Source organism: Rhinopithecus bieti, unplaced genomic scaffold (assembly GCF_001698545.2).
Source record: "Rhinopithecus bieti isolate Rb0 unplaced genomic scaffold, ASM169854v2 scaffold_21542, whole genome shotgun sequence".
Classification (NCBI taxonomy): Eukaryota; Metazoa; Chordata; class Mammalia; order Primates; family Cercopithecidae; genus Rhinopithecus; species Rhinopithecus bieti.
This window is the reverse complement of record NW_016810483.1, coordinates 2,067,498-2,075,525: the sequence shown is the minus strand read 5'-3', so window position 1 is coordinate 2,075,525 and position 8,028 is coordinate 2,067,498. Positions and strand designations below refer to the sequence as shown.

The following is an 8,028-nucleotide window of genomic DNA, read 5'->3' as shown; positions in this document are numbered from 1 at the left end:
ACTTACCCGTTCATGGTGAGGAGGCAAAGCTTTGGGGCGGGAGAGTCAATTTTCACACAACGGAAGAAAGTTGAGAGTTTGTAAGGGAGAAACTACAGGCGCTTGGAAGCCTGCTGGCTCTCAGGGCTCCCAGGCTGGCGGCAGTGTGAGGAAGGACTGAAGGTATGTGGGCTAAACACAACAAAAGCCACTGCCTTACTCTAGATTAAATATGCAGGAAGAGGCCCCTTTGCATAAACACAAACACTCAGCAAATGAATAACTGGCTCAATCAGACGCCCGCTGTGCCTTCTACCTGTCCTCGCTCTGACAGGAGACACTGCCTATTCCAGGGGACACTACTAAACAGGAGACAGTTAAATGTTATGTTGCTATAATAACAATTAAAATGAATTGTATTCATTAGTAATTAAGAACTCACTCGTGGGGGGTGGCGGGGGGAGTGCTATTGTTGTATCTCCAGCTACTCCAAAAAGAACTTGTAGTATACCCATCCCTGGAGTTCTACTCTAGGTTGCATTTCAATCTCTAACATTCAATGAGAGTTTTAAACAATCAGTTTGTTTAGTCACAATTGTCAGAGATACGCGTCTTGTTTCTCTGCTTTGTCACATTGTAAATTGATACCTGTGACTCTGTACCTACAAAGATCTGTTTGATATATGTATATAAAGTGTACATATAAAAATATACACACATATACATATATATGTGCATATATACTCACACATAATACATTCATGCATATCTAATTAAAGAGAATAAGCCAAAAAATGCTACTTAACTATACTCTCTAGTTCACTAATCATTTAAGGAAAATAATTCGAGTTTTCCAAAAATATATCCCAAATGCCTGCCTTTCAAATGTCACCAATCCATGACCACTCATTTAAAAACATTACCCCTATATTAGAAAGGATGCTTTTAACTCAGTGGCCTCAACCACTTATAATTTCAATTAAATAACATAATTACAGTCAACAATTTTCTCCATTTCGGCAGAAAATATGCCATACCTCAACATAATTTGTCCTTACAATCCAGGAATTTAAGCAAGAGGAAAAACATGCCAATGTTAGGAATTCACCACTGCCTTTTCTCAGCTTACGGAATCAGCTCACACTGACCTCTCATTCTATGTTCCAGCTACATGTTGGTCTTAGTAACTTAATTATTTTTTAATAACTTTTGCAGTATTAAATGATTTCGATTGAAACATAAATAAGATTATGTTCGTCTACTACTTACTAATGCCATACAGTACTCTGGGGCCAAATCCAGCAAGGCTGTGCTATAGGATGTGTCTATATTGTTACTGTGTTTGGACTAAAAAGGATAGGTCACAGATCCTTCACAGCCTTCGAGAATGCTGTGATTATCCTAGCCAAGGGAAATACGGCAGCTTTCTATTTCAAAAGCAATTTTAATTTATTAACACAAAACTGTTTTCTGGCCAAATCGTTCTACTGTAAAAGGTGAAGATCATCACTGAAAAGTTTTAAAATATATTTACAAACAAATCAACAAACACAAAACTCATTTCAAACATATATTATGGCAGAGCATGGAGAAAAGACAAACAAAATAAAAAGATACCCAAAGACCCAGAGAATAAAACACAGGTTCTCTAAGAGGGGTGACCACAGAAACTGAAGATGCTCATTTTGTCCACTCTTTTGCCTTGAAATGACCTTCCAAATAAGGCGTTAGATAACCCACGTCCATAGACGATAGCGATCTAACCTTGCTGCAAATAAACCATAGAACAAAATTTAATCATTATATCACTGTGAGAAAGCCTCTGTCCATCCCCATGGAGCTTCTAATGACTGTTTTGGCAGTTTTGAGGGTAGTTATGCTTCCCAGCTCATCTATATCTCATACTGGTTGAGTAAGCTAATGGAAGTGATGTTAGTAGAATCCAATATTAATGCTCTGTATCATGCAAACCTGGATGCAACTGAATATATTATACAATTATAGGTGGCATCTAATTCCGTAAGTATTAGATACTGTACCCTAAATTAATATTTTAATGAGGACGGTGAAATAAAGACGACAATCCAGGTAAGGGATCCATGCATTGTGGCCCAGCTAAGCTCCTTGCGGAAAGAGCGCCGGATTTGGGAGCAAATGGCACAGACACAGGGATTGTGACAAAAATCCGTATGCAAGCTTTAGATGCTGAGTGACACATACTGATGCACAGAGTCAAAGATGTCATCCTCACACAAGCGCCACTCACTGTAAGCTTGAGAGAAAATGCAGGGGGAAAGATGGGGGGGCGTAGTTGCAGTGAGACCTCCAGAAAATAAACAGGGTGTACAGTTTCAAAGGCTGCAGACACAGACATTTCATTGTTCAAGCCAATTATCAGTGGAAAATAATAACAACAGATGGATTCAGAGTCACTGACTTTTCATATGCACTTCATCTCGGCGGAACAGATGATGAAATGCGAGAGCTATCTCAAAAAGGCAAAACATCTTTCAGTAAAAGAACTCTACAGTCCAGATGGGGACCTTCTAAGGCTGCTGATTATCTTCTTATAATGTTGTAAGATAGACTTACTAAAACATTTCAAGAACTGATCAGATATGATGCGTACAATGGCTTCATTATTGGAAGGAGTCGTCTCAGACTTGTGACTAAACCCGGCAGAGATTTCAATAAGGTTAGGACTGTAAGTTTCCTGTTTTCTCATCAGGGACTGCAGGTTCCAACTAAAACTGGAAATCTGTGCACAACAGGAGAATAAACCGTCGCCCAAAGATCCTATATATTTGCTCTTCTCTCATTTGAGCAAAGGGGAAAAAAAAACTGGAACTGTAAAAAGGACATTAAATTATTCTGAAGCATTCTGCCACAGTGTGTGTGTGGGGGTGAGGGGGGGATGGCTCCAAAGCAACTCTTTATTAAAAGCATTTGGTGATAAAATATCACCCCTTGCATGCATTAGAACATCTTAAATATCCCTTGCCACTGGTGACTGCAAAATAGAATTTCCTTTTAGTAGGGAATAAATATAAATTTCAATGGTGGTGTAACAGCAATTCTAACAAATGTCAACCAAAACTCACCAACCTACCGTAACCCACTCTCACTCAACTTACCACCAAGTTAGGCTTGCTGATAAAACACAAGAGGTTAACCACAACCTGAGGGCTTGCTGTAAGTAATGGAAAAAGTTAAATCTCTAATCAGATAGGCCTCATCCCTACTGGAATAACAATGTATCTGTTCCATGTATCTGTCTACTCATCTATCCATCTCCATCCATCCATTCATCCATCCATCACCAACTGCACATTCATAATTTTGCAAAAATTCTTTCCCTGAATTGACATGAAATATGGTCGAAATCACTGCACTAAGAAAAAGAAAAGCTGATTCTCTCAACTATTTACTAACATTCTTAACATTTAAAAAATATTTTTATGAACACACTGTTGACTTCACAAGTTTATAACATAATTTTTTTTTTTTTTCTGAGCAAGGCTTTTCTTTCAAAGTACTCTGACAAAAGTAAATTCATAGCAGAACACACAGGCACGAAGAAAATATCGCCAAGGGCAAAATTCTGCAACTGCTTTAAGAAGCAAACAAGAACACAAAAGATGTGTAATACAACCATCTGGCTCTCCTCTTACTATATCAATGCCTCAACCTTATCCCCACCCCCTGAGCCAACCCACACCAATGCCACAAAACCAAATGGCTTCACTTATGTTTCCTGCACAGCAAATTTACACAATGCAGTTAGAATGCAAAAGTTGATTTTGACACATAAACTAGCATCTTTTGAATTTTCCCCACTTCAGTGATTTTGTTGTCGTTGTTATCTGTTCAGAGTGGGACTTCTTTGAAAAACCACCAAGAACCTCACCATGATAAAGATGTTCTCATATGGACATATCTGTTCAGCCTCAAGAGAAGTCTCCCTGAAAACCTTAATCTCTGCCATCTTGTGCTTTCTGTTATCATCAGACTTTAGATGTGGACATAAAAAAAAATCCTAAGCTTATTCCAATTAGAACTTTTACTTTTGGGGTCACTAAATGGTGGGTTGTTTCCCCACTTATGATTTGAAATAACTGTGCTAATTTTTAATTACCATTCTTGCAAGTCAGCACGTTCACTGGAATTTTTCCTTATTCAGCTCAGTCTACAAACATTTACTGAGCAACTACTGTGGTATTAGAAACATGCTGGACAATGGACGATCAGAATCTATTATTTTCCCGTGTGCTAGCAGGACTTGCCTGGCACATTAAACCAGCAACTCTACAGTTTATAAAAAATCTTCCACATGCAGGCAGGCTGAAGCATTTTATTTACTTACATACTTATTTTTGAAGTCAGATATAACAGACATTTGAAAGTTATAGCCTGTTTGTGGGGATCTAATTGCTTCCAAAAGGTGGGAATGAATACATTTTATGGAAATCTCTGTCTGGGTGAAACCAATAAAGCATCATAAATGTTTCTCACCAAGGGGCAACAATGTAAAAAATAATATCTGAAAAAAAAATTTCTTCACAGGCAAACTCTACTCTTTGCTTTTCTGCAGGGGCATGCTAGAGGCAGACGCTCTGTATCAGGCAAGAGTTCTCAGTTAGAATTAAAGTCTGCCAGGTGGAGGGCCACGTCTGGTTTACTTCTGTTTTCTCACTGTTGCTGGTCTTCCCCCATTCCTGCGTCCCTCTCCATGTTCCCCGATGAGACTTTGACTGGTTTTTCAAAGGGCTAACTTTTGGTTCTCCTCTGGGCGTTTCTGCTCAGAGAGTCCCCTGGTTTGGACAGCAGCAATCGCCTGTAGGACACACACAGTGAATCCAGCCACCGGATGAGGAATTCTGCAAATTGTTTAAGCCTGCACTAGTGTCTGGCCACCAGCTGGCAAACACAACTCATGGCTGCCTACCAGGCCTAGGTTAACACAGCTGGAGCCAGATGACAGGCTCTCAAAGATATTCTTCCCATGGCCACATCTGGCTCTTGGCAGTTCCCAGTGCAGCTGAACTGACTCTGTTTGGTTGTTCTGGGCAAAAGTTTAGGCAACAGAGAAGTCATATTAATTTCAGTTTATGACAAAAATATCAGAACATGTACTCCATGAAGGCAGGGATTTTATCTGATTTGCACCCCCTTCCCACTTTTTTTTTTTTTTTTTTTTTTTGAGACATGGTCTTACTCTGTTGCCCAAGCTTGAGTGCACTGCAGTGGCATGATCATGACTCACTGCAGTCTGAAACTACTAGACTCAAGTGATTCTCCTACCTCAGCCTCCTGAGTAGCTGGGTCTAGAGGCATGTGCCACCATGTCTAGCTAATTTTTAAATTTTTTGTAGGGACAAGGTTTCACTATGTTGCCCAGGCTGGTGTTGAATTCCTGGGCTCAAGTGATCATCCTGCCTTCGCCTCCCAAAGCGCTGGGATTACAGGCATGAGCCACCGTGCAGGCCTCTTGCTTGCTGTATCCCAGTACAGAGCAGCAGCTACGCAGGGTAGGTGTTCAGTAAATACAGAATGAGTGAATAACACTAACCAGTGTCTGAGTTGAACAAAAACATTCCTGTATCTTATTCCAGCTACTCTGTTCCTACTGTTGTACGTAAAATGGCTAGCGCTCTGGTGCACACAGAGAAGCCCATGAATGGTTCTACAGCTAGATTTTATTATGGACACAGTCACACTCAAGAATGAACCCATGTACATTGTCAGTAGAGCTGGAAAGACCTCCAACAATCCTTCCCCTCAAATTACCCAGTCTCCCAGAATTACCCATATCCCAACTTAATTAGTCCTTCAACTGAGAAACTTGGCAGCTCTGTGCCCACAGGGCCTGAGAGTGATCTCAAAGTAGAAACTTACCTTTTGGCCACCACCAAAGTGCCAAATGATGAGGCAACTTTTCCTGGCACCTTTTCATCCTATTTCCTTTCCCATGCCTCTCTTCCTAAATTCCCTGATATCTGCAGATCCCAGCTCCCTTCTACACTCAACTTTGACCCAAGGATAGGCTTCCCCAAAGTTCACCACCTCTCTAGCTCCCATTAGAAACACATTTAGAAAAGCCTATGTAATTTAAAACCAGGCGGGGTCCCCCCTCTTGGCTCCTTACCTAGAAAGAAGCCCAACTTATAGGCTGTTATGTTAATAATGACCATAAAGCTCCCCTGAGTCCACCAAGGGCTTGCTAAAGGTGAAGGGACACTTGACGAAAGCCTGGCAAGGCTGTACGCATATGCTGTTGCTTTCCGAAAAAGAGAGTTAACACTCCTAAAACAAGAATGACTGAACAAGTCAGATGAGTTCAACAAGCTCAGCATATGGACTTCAGTGAAACAAAGGTAAATCAAAATTGTGCTAGTGGAAGCTGTTGTTGAACTCACCTCCTTTCCTATCATATAAGGCAGCAGGGTGGAGGTAGAGATAATTTTTTTAAGCTAAGTTTCTGAAAAGAGTTCTGTGTTCACTATGAAGAATTCAGGCTTCAAGCTCCCCTTGGAAGGAGTTGCTTACTTCATTAAAGGTGGACCAGAAAGATCAACCCCTAAAATGCCTCTCCTTCCCTGCTTCTGCTATTTGAAATTACTATAAAAATGAGAGAATAAGCTAGGCTCAGTGGCTCACATCTGTAATGCCAGCTATTCAGGAGAGTGAGGCAGCAGAATCGCTTGAGCCCAGGAATTCAAGGCTGCAGTGAGCTAGTATGGTGCTACCACACACTAGCCTGGGCAATAAAGTGAGACACTGTTTAAAAATGGGGGAATTGGCCAGGCATGGTGGCTCAGGCCTGTAAACCCAGCACTTTGGGAGGCCAAGGCAGTTGATCACACTTGAGGTCAGGAGTTCGAGGCCAGCCTGGCCAACATGGTGAAACTTCATCTCTACCAAAAAATACAAAAAAATTTAGCTGGGCATGGTGCTGCTTGCCTGTAGTCCCAGGTACTCAGGAGGCTGAGGTGGAAGAATTGTTTGAACCAGGGAGGCAGAGGTTGCAGGGAGCTGAGATCGTGCCACTGCACTCCAGCCCAGGTGACAGAGTGAAACCCTGTCTCAAAAATAATAAAATAAAATAAAGTAAAATAAAATAAAATAAGGGAAAGTCTTTGTACAATTGCACAATCACAATGAAACTTTAAGATAATTCTTTAAAAAGCAGTAAAACAGGCTGCAAATGATTGATATCTACCTATTCATTGGCTAAAACAGGCTATCAAGTAAAACAAAACAAATAAGTTTTGAAATTTAGGAAAGAATTTTTAAAAAGGCAAGGCTGAGGTTGTACAGAACGAGTATCTGTATTTCTTCATGCATCCTTGGGCTGCCTCACCTAAAACTAAGTATTACAGAATATAGTACTATACAGTATACTTCAGACTAGAATAGTTCAGAATTTACAAGCATGGATTCAAGTGCCCAAGTTCAAAACTTAGCTCTGGTGCTTACTGACCTTGTGAGCTTAGGCAAGTTACTCAAGCTCTCTGTCCCTCAGTGTTCTCATCCATCAAATGGGCTTGCTTACAGTGCATTATTTGCTTTTCGAGAATAAATGCACTGACAAGAAGAAGTACTTAATAGTGTCTGGTACAAAGTGAATGCTCAAAGAAATGATGGCCGCTGTTATTATAATCAGGGATGACAGAACTTAAATAAATCTAAAACTTTCTACACTCATTTCTGCCATCTCTACAAGTTGTTAAAAATAGCTGGCTGGCTGGGCATGGTGGCACATGCCTGTAATCCCAGCACTTTGGGAGGCTGAGGCAGGTGGAACTCAAGGTCAGGAGATTGAGACCACCCTGGCCATCATGGTGAAACCCCATCTCTACCAAAAATACAAAAATTAGCTGCGTGTGGTGGCGTGGGACTGTAATCCCAGCTACTCGGGAGGCTGAGGCAGGAGAATCGTTTGAACCCGGGAGGTGAAGATTGCAGTGAGCTGAGATAATGCCAATGTACTCCAGCCTGGCGACAGAGCAAGACTCCATCTTAAAAAAAAAAAAAAAAAAAAAAAAAAAA

General features: G+C 40.8%; 1 protein-coding gene across 7 annotated transcripts in view; it reads right to left on the bottom strand.

The window, feature by feature from the left end:
* Window positions 1-8,028, bottom strand: part of FOXP1 (forkhead box P1) — a 639,921-nt gene that overhangs the window by 360,811 nt on the left and 271,082 nt on the right. The window contains exon 1 of one of the 7 annotated variants that reach the window (XM_017892166.1): window positions 7-155. The exons of the other annotated variants lie outside the window; for them this stretch is intronic. The gene's annotated coding sequence lies outside the window, so the exon portion shown is untranslated. Of the gene's footprint in view, window positions 1-6; window positions 156-8,028 lie in introns of those variants that run through there. 7 annotated transcript variants of the gene reach the window in all.